Raw genomic sequence first — 13,116 nt, forward strand, 5'->3', positions numbered from 1 at the left:
AGAAGAGAAAAGTCAACATAACTAGCACGGAGTGGTAATGCATGATGGCAGAATCTGATTGCTAAGACATAAGTTAAAGGTTAAGAGGAGTAAAGAGGAAAATAAGAAAGAAGCTCAGAAATGAGCAGAGCTAGCTCTGCTCAGGGTAATGAGCAGCTCTGCTCATTACCTGTTAGCTGCCATAAGAGGTAACACAGTTAAGGTTTCAGAAAAAGCATTCTGTCGTTTGTTTGCTTGATCATGCCTTAAACACATCAAAATGCATAGTGGGATTATAATACAAGTCAATACTGTGACAAGCACTGGTACTGAATAGGCAATCACTTAGCAGCAAGGTGAATCGGTGATGCATTAGTGTGGTCTGCACTTCCTCTTCTTTGATTGGGTGAAATGAGTTGAAAGTAATTGGATGAGGGAACCATGGGGAGTGCCCTGCATAATTTCAATAAAACGCCGTTTTAAACGCCGTTACAGCTGGCACAGAACGCCGTAAAAAACGCCGTTTTTATGCATCTTTGAACGGCGTTTTCTGCCGAGTGGCGGAAAAAACGGCGTTTCCGTCTGTCTTTGAACGCCGCTTTTTACGTCACTCGGATGGTGCGTTCAGGGCGCCATGTGAGAGTCGGAAAAAACAGCGTTTGTCGAAACAGAACGCCGTTTTTTTCGGTGTTTTGAATAATTAAACAGCGTTTTTTACGCCATTTCTTAACCAAACGGGTTAGAAAAGTGGCGAATTTTGGCATTAATGGCTTGCCATAGAGGTGCGAATGTGCACGCATCAAATTAGGGGCATTAGGGGCATTTTCGCTCGCGTCTATCGTGTTCGGTGTGAACACACCATAATGCAGACCTTCCCAAAGTGTGGGGCCCGCCCCCTAGGGGGGCGCAGAGCCATTGCAGGGGGGGCGCGGCATGAAAAAAAGAACAACAAAAAAAACGCTTGGACACTGCTAGCACGGGGCGCCTACACAAACGCAAAGCAGGAGGTGAAGCATCGCTGAATATGTTTCCAAACCAATTTCATTCTAAGCCAAAGACTAGAAAATATGGTGAAACATATCTGTCCTTTCGCTTCACCTGCACAGGTGCCGAGGTAGGTCTCCCCTGCATAATTGGTTTTCCCTTTGTCGGGAGCAGCGCTGGGCTGTTCAAATCATGGACAAACAGTATCCCACATTCTTGATTTTTAGTTCACAAACACTTGTTGTAACAACTAACTACTTCTGAAATGTTGGAGATGTTAGCTCTTTATTCAGTAAAGTTACAGTGGGATACAAATAATATCAGGCTGATCCTGCCATGATTTGTTCCCCCTGTTCAAATCATGGACAACCAGGATCCCACAGTTGTTTATGTTTTTGAACTTATTTTGCAGAGGGAATTTTTGAAAAATGTATTGATAGCAATGTTGAACATTATTACACAGGGAAAAAAAACAACTACATGTAAAATAATCACACCGTGACGCCTCTGCCTTTGTAAATGAGGGACTATAACTGCGTGTGTATATGTAAGCGTGTAAAACCTGCAGATAGTCAGATTAACAGTAACAGTATTTTGTCTCTATCTGCCATTCTGCAATTCATGTCATGTAAACAATAACGTGCGCACAGCGTGATGTGAAAAAAGGCACATACCTTTGACATTGCGTGATGAACTATCCATGAAGCCAGGTAACACACACCAATTAGTTAAACTGCAGGAATGTCTTAAAGACATAAAGACCTGGATGGCCGCTAACTTTCTGCTTCTTAATTCAGATAAAACTGAGGTTATTGTACTCGGCCCTGAAAATCTTAGAAATATGGTATCTAAGCAGATTCTTACTCTGGATGGCATTACCTTGGCCTCCAGTAACACTGTGAGAAACCTTGGAGTCATTTTTGACCAGGACATGTCCTTCAATGCACATATTAAACAAATATGTAAGACTGCTTTCTTCCATTTGCGCAACATCTCTAAAATTAGAAATATCCTGTCTCAGAGTGATGCTGAAAAACTAGTTCATGCATTTATTACTTCCAGGCTGGACTACTGTAATTCACTATTATCAGGAAGTCCTAAAAACTCGCTGAGAAGCCTTCAGCTAATCCAAAATGCTGCAGCAAGAGTACTGACAGGGACTAGAAAGAGAGAGCATATTTCTCCTGTTTTGGCTTCCCTTCATTGGCTTCCTGTTAAATCCAGAATTGATTTCAAAATCCTGCTCCTCACATACAAGGTCTTAAATAATCAGGCCCCATCTTATCTTAATGACCTTGTAGTACCATATCACCCTATTAGAGCACTTCGCTCTTGCACTGCAGGCCTACTTGTTGTTCCTAGAGTATTTAAAAGTAGAATGGGAGGCAGAGCCTTCAGTTTTCAGGCCCCTCTTCTGTGGAACCAACTTCCAGTTTGGATTCGGGAGACAGACACTATCTCTACTTTCAAGATTAGGCTTAAAACTTTCCTTTTTGCTAAAGCATATAGTTAGGGCTGGACCAGGTGACCCTGAATCCTCCCTTAGTTATGCTGCAATAGACGTAGGCTGCCGGGGATTCCCATGATGCATTGAGTTTTTCCCTTCCAGTCACCTTTCTCACTCACTATGTGCTAATAGACCTCTCTGCATCGAATCATATCTGTTATTAATCTCTGTCTCTCTTCCACAGCATGTCTTTCATCCTGTTTTCCTTCTTTCACCCCAACCGGTCGCAGCAGATGGCCGCCCCTCCCTGAGCCTGGTTCTGCCGGAGGTTTCTTCCTGTTAAAAGGGAGTTTTTCCTTCCCACTGTCGCCAAAGTGCTTGCTCATAGGGGGTCATATGATTGTTGGGTTTTTCTCTGTATTTATTATTGTGCTATCTACTGTACAATATAAAGCGCCTTGAGGCGACTTTTGTTGTGATTTGGCGCTATATAAATAAAATTGAATTGAATTGAATTGAATTGAACTCTGTATTCCTCGTCCACATGTAAACACAAAAAAGTAGTTTTAAAAAATCTCCGTTCTCGGTGATTCGAAATGCCGTTTAAATGTGGACGAAACAGCTGCGTTTTCAAAAGTACCCGTGTAGGTGTGGACGCAGCGTAAAAGAGTTAGTAGTTTATTTTTGTACTACCTGTAATTTATTGCAGATTGCTTGTATTTGCTTAATTGTTTACTAAATGTTTGAGGAGTGAAATAAACCGCAATGGAGGAAAATATGGGTGTGTGTGGTTGGAGGATGTGTTTGTGTTTGTGCGTGTGCGCGCGGGGAGGTGGGGGGTGCGAACATTTTTCTTGTAAAACAAGGGGGGCCCAGCAAAAAAAGTTTGGGAACCACTGGTCTAACGTAGTGTGACTGCACCTGCATCAGTCTGCAGCAGATGCTGCTGCCTGTCTGCTTTGTTGATATAATCACAGAATCACCGTGTTGAGTGAAGAGTTTGAAGGAACAACAAGAACATTCACTCCACCTCCACAACACACACAAGATATGAGCCAGGAATCATGCACACATACACACACCTGCTAATCAGTGCTAAGTAACAGACTCATGAAATACTAGAAGCTCAGTCAGCAAAACAAACTTGTTGGTCAGGCTGTACCACACAGCAGCTCATATTATTGATCAGAGAATTTAAAATGCCACCGTACAGTTTTTATGAAGAGGGAAACTATCCTTAGAGACCAAAACTCATTTAGTCCTGAATGCAAACATGTTTTTACTGCAGCAAAGGTGCTCATTTTAACATGGGACATTTTGTCATGAGCATGATAATAAAACTCCTCACAGCGTGTTGTGATTCCAGCCAGAATCAGCAGATACAGAACCACCAGGTTCACTTCAAGAGCTCTGAAACGGCTTCTTTTCACAGCTGGAAGCTTCTGCTGGGTTTTTATTTCTACGAAGGCAAAATGGAGAAAATTTTTTTTTTTTTTAATTTAATTATTAAATATGTTTTAATCATAATTTGTTTCCCATTTTTCAAGTTACATTTTTGGGTTTATTATCTGAAAGACATCCCAGCTTCAGCCGACCTGATGATGAGCTGAACGAGTTCATTCTGGTAGTTTTGATGTTTACAGGTGACTGTGTCACATGTTTCTCTTCAGGTGACTTTCTCATGGAGGAGGACCCGTCCCTCCAGTCTCTCTCCTCTGTCCTCTCCTTTGCTGTATTTCACATTCATGCTCAGCTCTGGATCCTCATCAATGATGGAAGACATTTTCAGATGCTCAGTTTTCAACAGTATCAGTTTCCTGTACAGCAGAGCTGTCACTCAGTCGCTGTGTTTCCCTGTTAACTGCAGCTTTTCTATGTGATTCTGCAGTAAATCATAAGTAAATGTTGGTCCTCTGTGCTCTGATGCTGCTGTCGCTTCGCTTTCTCTGTCTCTCTGTGAGCTGCTTTGAACAGGAAGTACAGACGTCATGACAGGAAAACCTAAAACACATTTTCTTCAAGGTTAAAATTAAAACTGCAAACACAAAGTCCAGATAAACAGAATCAACTTTGCTGAAAGTTTATTCAACTTATTCAACTAAAATAAATGTATTTTAAATAGAATTTTTAAATTGTATTTTATTTATTCATTCATGATTTGAGTTTATGAACTCTACTTTTTCACAGACATTTCTTTGGTGTCTTTTTGGACAGAGACCATTGAAACAGTAAAGAAAGTGGGGGGAGAGAGAGGGGCTGAGCTGCAGCACAGAGCCTGGGCTGAACACAAACCTGAGACTCTGCAGTACTTTTTACTGCTGCTAGTTTTTCTGTCCTGACAGATGTGATGAGCTGATCTGTGACTAAATAAGAACACAGAAGTGTTTATATTACAGTCGAGTCACATGATGGAACAAATTTATAGGACAAAATGATAAAAATGCATCTGAACAGTCTCTAAAAATATATATTTTTTTTTATCTGATCTGAAACTCACGTATATGTTGTGCAACATTTAATGTGCCACGCATCCTCGTGTCCTCATTTTATCATCAGATGTTACAGCTGAGATAAAATGGAGAGAGTGAGAGAGAGAGAGAGATTTGAGATGTGAGAGATTTGTCATGTTTAGTGGGTTTGCAGTGTGTAGATATGCAGTGTTGAGCAAGTTCCTTTGAAAAAGTAATTCAATTATAGTTACTAGTTACTTCTTCAAAAAAAGTAACTGAGTTACAATATTCTAAAAGTAATTATTTACTTGAAAAGTAACTTTTGTGTTACTTTAAAAAAAACTGTTTAACCCTCTGGGGTCCAGGGTAGAATTGGCCATTTTGCTACTTTTGATTTTCCCTCCACATTTTACCTTTAAAAACTATTTACTTTGTCTTTTTGGTATCATCCTTTTCAGCTCAACCTCACGTGTCCGAATTTACAGTTATGTTTTCATTTTGACATTATTAAACCCAGATTCTTTTGTCCCCATGATAGAACAGAGAAAACCGACTCATAGTGTGTTAAAATATTGATATTTATTTTTATTCAATCATCTTCCAGAAGAGACTGTCACGGCCGAGGCAGCCCCAAATGTGAAAGGACTCAAATGCAGGACGCCGAACAGCAGGTAAGTAGTTTTAGTGACAACGTTTATTTATACAGTAAGTGTTTATAAACTGGAAAGTGAGGTTAACAAGTGCGAAGTGCCACAACTGAATCAAAGGGGTCTTAAGCAGCCTGGGCTAAGTAAGCAATCTGGTCTTGGACAGTGAAAACAGCAGTTCCGAGGATTGGACTGGGGGGAGAGTCACACTGGGTCCAGGGAAAGGGTCAGAGTCACTGTAAATAGAGTACAGACGTTCAGGTATGGTTCAGGAGGAATATGGATAAGCTGTTCGTTCTGAATCTTCCTTTGTATTGTGTACTTGCCGCGGGTGGTCGGTGGTGACGTGGAGGGGTGAGTGGTCCGGGTGTGTGGTCCGAGATTCCTGGCGTGGAGGCAGGGAGGCAGGCAGGTGGTTCGGGTGAACAGCCCATGGGACTGTCAGGTGGTCCAGCGTCCGGGTTGGAGTTCTTCGGCAGGGGTTAGCGTTTGGCAGCTTGGTGTGGCTATAAGAGAAACACAGGATGAGACAAGGCAATTCACAAAAGGAGTGCGAAATCACGGTGGTGGCCTGCACTAACTAGGGTTAGCTGAGAATCTGGCAAAGAGAAGTTGAGAGCGCTGGCCTTATGAGTCCCCGGCTAAATTACCCACAGGTGTGAGTAATCAGCAGAACATTGAGGCGCCTCCCAGGGGTGGAGATGCCGGCTCGGAGGGAGACACACTGGCACACACCCGGACCATGACAGAGAGAGACCCCTGCACAGCTCAAACGCCAGTTGCAAGAGCTCTAACATTAGAATAAGCTGTGCCTCATATAGGTTTTATTTTGTTACTTTACACGTCACACAGTCTCAAACATTGCTTATATGGAAAGTTCCTCTTTTCTGGGTCTTATCTATTAATATGCCTGTGCACTAAAACGTCCTGTTTTTCAGTCTGGCTTGTGAGTTAAAAGTGGCCTTGCTCTACAAGCCTTCATTATTAAAGTACATAAAACAATATAATGAGCAGATACACATTAAAAAATATTTCTTTTGTTCCTAACAGTCCCCCTTTTTCATTTCTCACTTGAGGAATGAACTAATTCCTATTTCAGCACATTAAGTTTACTTAATTCAATCCAATTGAATTTTATTTATATAGCGCCAAATCACAACAAAAGCTGCCTCAAGGCGCTTCATAGATACAGAGAAAAACCCAACAATCATATGACCCCCTATGAGCAAGCACTTTGGCGACAGTGGGAAGGAAAAACTCCCTTTTAACAGGAAGAAACCTCCAGCAGAACTAGGCTCAGGGAGGGGCGGGGCCATCTGCTGCGACTGGTTGGGGTGAGATAACAGAGACTTTTATGAGAGAGACCTAATATTTAATAATCCACATTTCACTGTTTTACTCTTTGGTTCAGATGTGGATTCTGTGTTGTTCTTTCTTTGTGATTGTTTATGTTTAAGATGTTTATTGCTGGCTTTTAGTTTTTTATCTGTCTGGGAGCTGACATAGTCTCGATGGATAAGGGTTTTTTGGCGGGGTAGCATCAGGAGAGAAGCTCCAGAGAGGCGTGTTCCATGTTAAAAGCTAAAATATAACAAAAGAGATTATGTTAATCAAAACCTTTCAATTGCCCAACCCTATCTGTCTCCTCAACGGGTTGTATGTTTTCAATGTTTCCTTATTATTTTGTCATAAAAATAAATCAAACAAATAAATCAAGCTGTGAGACAGCGCCTTGCGTTTACGCCGGGCTTTGAGCTGCCCTAAATCTACTTCCTACCCCCTTTTCAACTAGAATCCCAGTTTAAAACTATTCCTGACTTCCCTCAGTGCACACTGTAAAGTCTAAACAGATACAATTAGCTTTTCTGGTAAAAGGTCCTACATTATATTCTCAACCTTTGGAAACATCCTCTATAGAGTTAACCCGTTTCATCTTTAAAACCCAGGCCTGGTTTCTTGGCCCCCTTTAACAGGTAGCGCACTGTGTTTGGGCAATTTACATAACATAAAAATCCTGCAACAATTCCTAAAGTCCCTCTCATTACTTTTATGCTCCCATTATAACCTATGTCTAACAAGCTTTTGATCTTCTTTGTAATATAAACAACTAGGTGTCTCTGTGCTCTGTTCTTCTCCTTTCTCTGGTTGGTTCTGTTCGGTCTCGGGCTTCCAGGATTCTCCCCCCCCTGTGGTCGCTGTGGTCCTGAAATCTTCTCCTGTAAAGGATAGAAAACAAAAAGCCTCTCTCTGCTACACCTCACTAATCTACTGTGTTCATCTAATGTTCCTTTAATCATTCAAAGTTGTTTCACCATATCATGTTCTGGGCTCTGTCCTTTATATTAACTTTACTTAATCTCAATGGTCTTTATGTGTGTAAGCAACACTTTTAGTTTTATTAAACACACTCAGGGTAAGATATGCACCATCACCATCTGAGCATAAAAACAGAGATCTTCTCCGAACAGCTCAATTCAGAATGGTTTCATTCATCAGGGTTACGCCCCTTCATGTGTCACAAATGAACATAATATGCATCAGTTACAGTAAATGGTCAATCTTAAACCCCTAAAATTAGACAGAGACGTTCCTCTTTCTATCACACGTTCCATTCAAGGCAATAAGTTTCAAGCCTACATGGTCCCTGAGGCGGATGCTCTTCTATAATCTCCTGTCATCTGTTACCAAGTAGACTAAAGTATAGTCACAAGCGAAATGAATTTCAGGACTTTGGCCTGGCAGGTTTATGGATTCTATATGTTTGTAAGCGTGTATGCGGTTTATCCTTCTATGCTCCAAGTCACTTACACAATAGATTGTCTGGACATTGCGCCAAACAAAGCTTAAGACCCTCTATAGACCAAGCAACAACTCTGAATGAGCACAATCGCAATGTGTAAAAAAAATCACTTCTACGTATATAATCTTCAATGTTATTCATTTGGGTAAGCAACACTTTTAACACCCTCTTAAGAAGCTCTCTCCTTCTCTCATCTGATCATCTCAAGCACGTCCTGTACAAAACTTACTTCCTCTTTCAACACACATACCACATTTGCCCTATATGGCTGTCTCGACATGTTTCCTATCAACTTATTCATGGCATGTCTATCTTTACAGCTTCTACGTCACCAGTTCCTACACAAAGACAAAGCAAACTGTGTTTCACCTCTACCCTAGAAATAAATCTATGTATCTGTATGTATAAGCCTGCATTATAACCACTTATTCTAGAAATCAAAAATAAATCAAACATTTTCTACTCCCAAAATCTTTCCTGGTTTTCCCCAGAGCATATCTTTTCTTCAAAGTGTCCCGCAGTTTCCCTTTAAGTTTGGTATACAGCTTCTTATGAACACCGGCATTTTATCTTCTAAACAGGATTCAGTTCATTTTAGTCCTTTAACTCAAACATGAAAATAACAATTTCTGCCTCAGTTTTACCATATCTCAATTATCAAAAACCCCAAAAGTCATAAAATGATCCTAAAACCCATTTCAAATTAAACCTTAAATCCCCCCCTTTTGACACATCTTATGTGTCACAAACTCAAGATGCTTCACCCGAGCTTAGGAAATTAAAAGAAAAGGTTAGTCATATAATTTCTCAAAGCACCTCAGCAATCCTCCTCTCAGGTATATCTGCTCCGGCCCTGCAAACCTGTGTTTAAGGAATGAAATCAATTTAATCATCATGTCAAATCTTTTCAAACTCCTGGCTCCGTCCAGAGCCTGCATCCTTGGAATTTCCTAGAAACAAAACATATGTGTTATCCCGAACTTCACATTTCATACTCAGTTTTCCCCACTTATAATCCAACCTGTGTCATAAGGAAGAAACTTAAAACAGAACAGTTATCAGTCATGTGTTTAATCTTAGCCAGTCTTTATCTCAGTGTCCAGTCGGTCCAACCTTTAGTCCACATCGTCCATCTGTCCATTTACACACATCCATTCACACGCATTCACACCAGGTATTGCTGACAGTGGAGATTCCCGCGCAAATAATCAGATTCTCCACCCTCAGCAACATGAGCTCATTCATTTGTTTTATTTTGTTTTGTAGGAAAAAAGTTCTTTATGCTTTTGGACTGGATTGGCTCGCGGCAATCCTTTTAGACAGGGACTTACAATCTGATCAGGTCCCCACAGGTAGCCTTTTCCTCAGCCAGTTGTAATCTGGAAAGCCCACCTTATGTTTGTTCTCCCAGAAACAGCGCTGTTATTCACTCTTTTAGGCCTGCTTAGAACAAACATGAGGAAAAAGAGAGCTGATTATTAGCTCATCAAAGCACAAAACAAAATCAGCTGCCTGGTTTTCTCTAAGTGCACTGTTACAAAAATAATGGGCCCCTCTTAGACATGTCCGCGTTCAATAAAACTCCCTCTATTAAAATAAGAAGAACACCCAAAGCAAACTGACCGAATCAACCCATCACAACAACAACAACCTCAAAAATCTTAAACACACAAAAGCTTTGCCACAAGTTCTTCAGGGTCCTGACACTCTCAGGTCAACTGACATAATTTCACCTGCTCAATACACAGAAAGTCTTGTTAAAAGCCACACAATTTGCACACCATCATCACTAAATTCTAGTGCTGTGCGATACTGCATATTTTGGTATCGATCCGATACGAAGTAAATTCGGGCCAGTACCGCTGATACCAATACCCATACGATACTTTTCAATAAATCAGATGGATGCCTCATTGAATTGCTAAATCGCTATTAATTTTCATGACCTTAAGTGTTTTTTGTGATGTTTCCCTTGGTATTAATTATTAGTTAAAACCCAGGACACAATTAGGGGAAATAATTTATTTATAATTAAATAAAAAATGTTTTATTATTGTGGCGGCTGGTGGTCTGTGATGCCGCTGCATCTACAATGATGCCTCGCCGGCTTAAAACCTGTGCGCTGCTTGTGCTGTGGTAGTTTTTGGTGTTGATGTGTACAGCTGGCAGCAGGAGGGCTGCAGCCGTTGAATGTAGGCTTTTGTTACAGACACCGTGTGATCACTGTAAGGGTGGACAGCGCGTGGCTCGGGGTGAGCTGGAGGCTGGCGCGCCAGAGGGACCTGCCAAGCTGGAGACAGAGGTCGAGGTGCGCGGGGTCCTGCCATGCCTGAAGGCAGCAATGCCTTCCACTTCGGCACGCAGGCTGCATGGTCCTGCGTGCCAGCCATCTGCCCAGCTACCTGTGAGCCCCAGCTTACTTCCACGCTTGCTGCGCCGCCGCTGTTTGCCATATGGGTGGCCATCAGGCCAGCTACGGGGCTTCCGCTGGAGGCGTGGGCGACCGCCAGAGTGGACACCTTCCCATCGCTGGGCTGGGGCATGGGGTGCCGATGGTCCGGGCCGATTCCCTCGCCTGGTTGGGGGGTGAGATGAAGCAGGCGAGGGGGGTATGTGGCAGGGCGTGTTCTGTGATGTCGCTGCAGGTTTGGTGGTGGTGATGTGTACGGCTGCCAGCGGGAGAGCTGAAGCCTTTGAATGTACTGTTACTGCAACCGTGTGATTATTGTAAGAATAAATGATGCTGCAAAGCATGAAAATGCCATCGGGTCTGCCGTGGTGGCGATCTTTTTTTTTTTTAATCTTAAGTGCAGGCAAACCAGTAAACAAATTGAAACAAATACTGTTGATAAACTATAATACAAAAATTACAACTAAAATTTTTCAACAACAAAAACAAAAACAAAAAAATATAATTAATATGTAAACAACTTAACAACCCCCAAAGTGTCTGTGACGTGTCAGTGCAACACCGAAACACAAAAGTAGGGGAGAGGGAGCTGCTCTCCCCTAGTGCTCTCCACTGACACAGGAGTGGTGAGTCCACTGACTATGTTGTTTCGTTTTTGCCGAAAGCACAGCATAACAAAGAAGCAGAACTCAAAGTAAAGAATCGATCTCACCAGGCTAGTATCGATCCGATATCAATGCCGACTTGGGATCGATACTGTCGATATTTGGATCGATCCGCCCACCACTACTAAATTCTCAATTTCTTTTCTAAAAACTACTACACACTAAGCAATTTGGACAAGATGATAAACAGACTCACACGCTCAACATGCTGTCTAGTCTTCATGAGCTCTCTTGTAATTCTAAGGTTAATGCATTTTCTGTTTGTGTGTGAGAGTTTGTATATGTTTCTTTTGGCAGTGTTTCAGACTCCTTCACAATTTTCCACTTAAACAGTCAGTTTTCTCTTTCCCAGGTTTGCTAACCCAAATTTTGATTTCCCACCTTAACAGCATTCCTCTGTGTTCTCACCTCCTGCTCCGCTGTCCTCTCTTACTTCAACAGTCCAAAACAGGCAGTTCTCTTTCCAAGACAGAATCCACTCTTGGGTTCGGTCTCCTCTGTGTACATGTACATGGCTGCCGTTAATGCACAGGTTGTTCAGGTCACTGTTGCTCTGCTTGGAGCGGCCCATCAGTGAGAAAGGACCGGAAGACACCTTGCTGTCAGAGCTGCCGGTTCGTTTGTGTCCCATTTTGAATTTCTTCTTAACCTCAGGAGAGTTGACATTGAGGCAAGATGAGCGGCTGCCACTCAGAAATGAATTCTTCTCAGGTCGAGTCCCCAGTGTGGACATGGACTGTGAGATGTTACACTGCAAGTTTGATTTTCGGGCAAAGAGCTTTTGAGAGTTTAATTTCTTTTCTCATCCATCTTATTGCTCTTTCAAGCTGCATTCCTTGTCTTCAGCCAGGAGTGAGAGCTTGCTTGTGAGGTTCAGTAACACATGGCGCTGTAAACAATTCAACCAAAAACTTGGCCTGAACGTTTCTAATGATGTTAACCTATAACTTTCTTCCGACTGCTGCATGTGGAAAATTGATCCAGGTCTTCTTTGCATCTAAAAATAACAAAACTGAGACATTTTCATTATTATCATCAGTGCTTAACCGACCTGTTTCTCTCTCTCCGGTCAAAAATACCAATTATGTCATGTATATAGGTGTAAGTGTGTTCTTCATTGCATTTTGTTACCTGTTCATGTTAATTTTGAGTTTAAGCTGTTTCTTCATTGCATGTGTATTTTTGTAATCAAGTGTAATTCATGCCTCTTTGCGCTGAGCTGTAGATTCAAACTGTCTCACTTCTGATTCTTTCCAAAAATAATTTCACATGTAACAATTTGTGTATGTGTTTTTTCTATTCATTCATGAAATTGTTAGTTCATGTATTTATTTTTCTCGGTCTTTCTCTTTTCTTTTCTTTTTTTGTTGTGATGTGGTGGACATTTCTAAACCTCCATGATTTAGCTTCCATTTTCAATCCAATTATATCCTGTACTCTCTCACTGAAACTCGTCCAGGCTTGACGTCTCACTGGTCCCTGTCCCTCTTCTCACAGTGTCGTGTTTGGCCTTCAAATCTCCAGGAAACACAGGCTCAACTCAGCTGTTTTCTTCTTCTGTGTTTCTTCTCTTCGCGTGTAGTGCCACTGTTAAGGAATAAGCTTCATTGATCCCAGAAACAAAAGAGAAGTTAATTTAAAAATTATCGTACGAGAGTACACTAGAAAAAGAACCCAAAGCCCATTTATTTAATGGTATTGAGTGAATGAGGGCTACACACATATGGGACAATT

The sequence above is a fragment of the Oreochromis niloticus genome, linkage group LG22, assembly GCF_001858045.2.
Source record: "Oreochromis niloticus isolate F11D_XX linkage group LG22, O_niloticus_UMD_NMBU, whole genome shotgun sequence".
NCBI classification, from domain to species: domain Eukaryota; kingdom Metazoa; phylum Chordata; class Actinopteri; order Cichliformes; family Cichlidae; genus Oreochromis; species Oreochromis niloticus.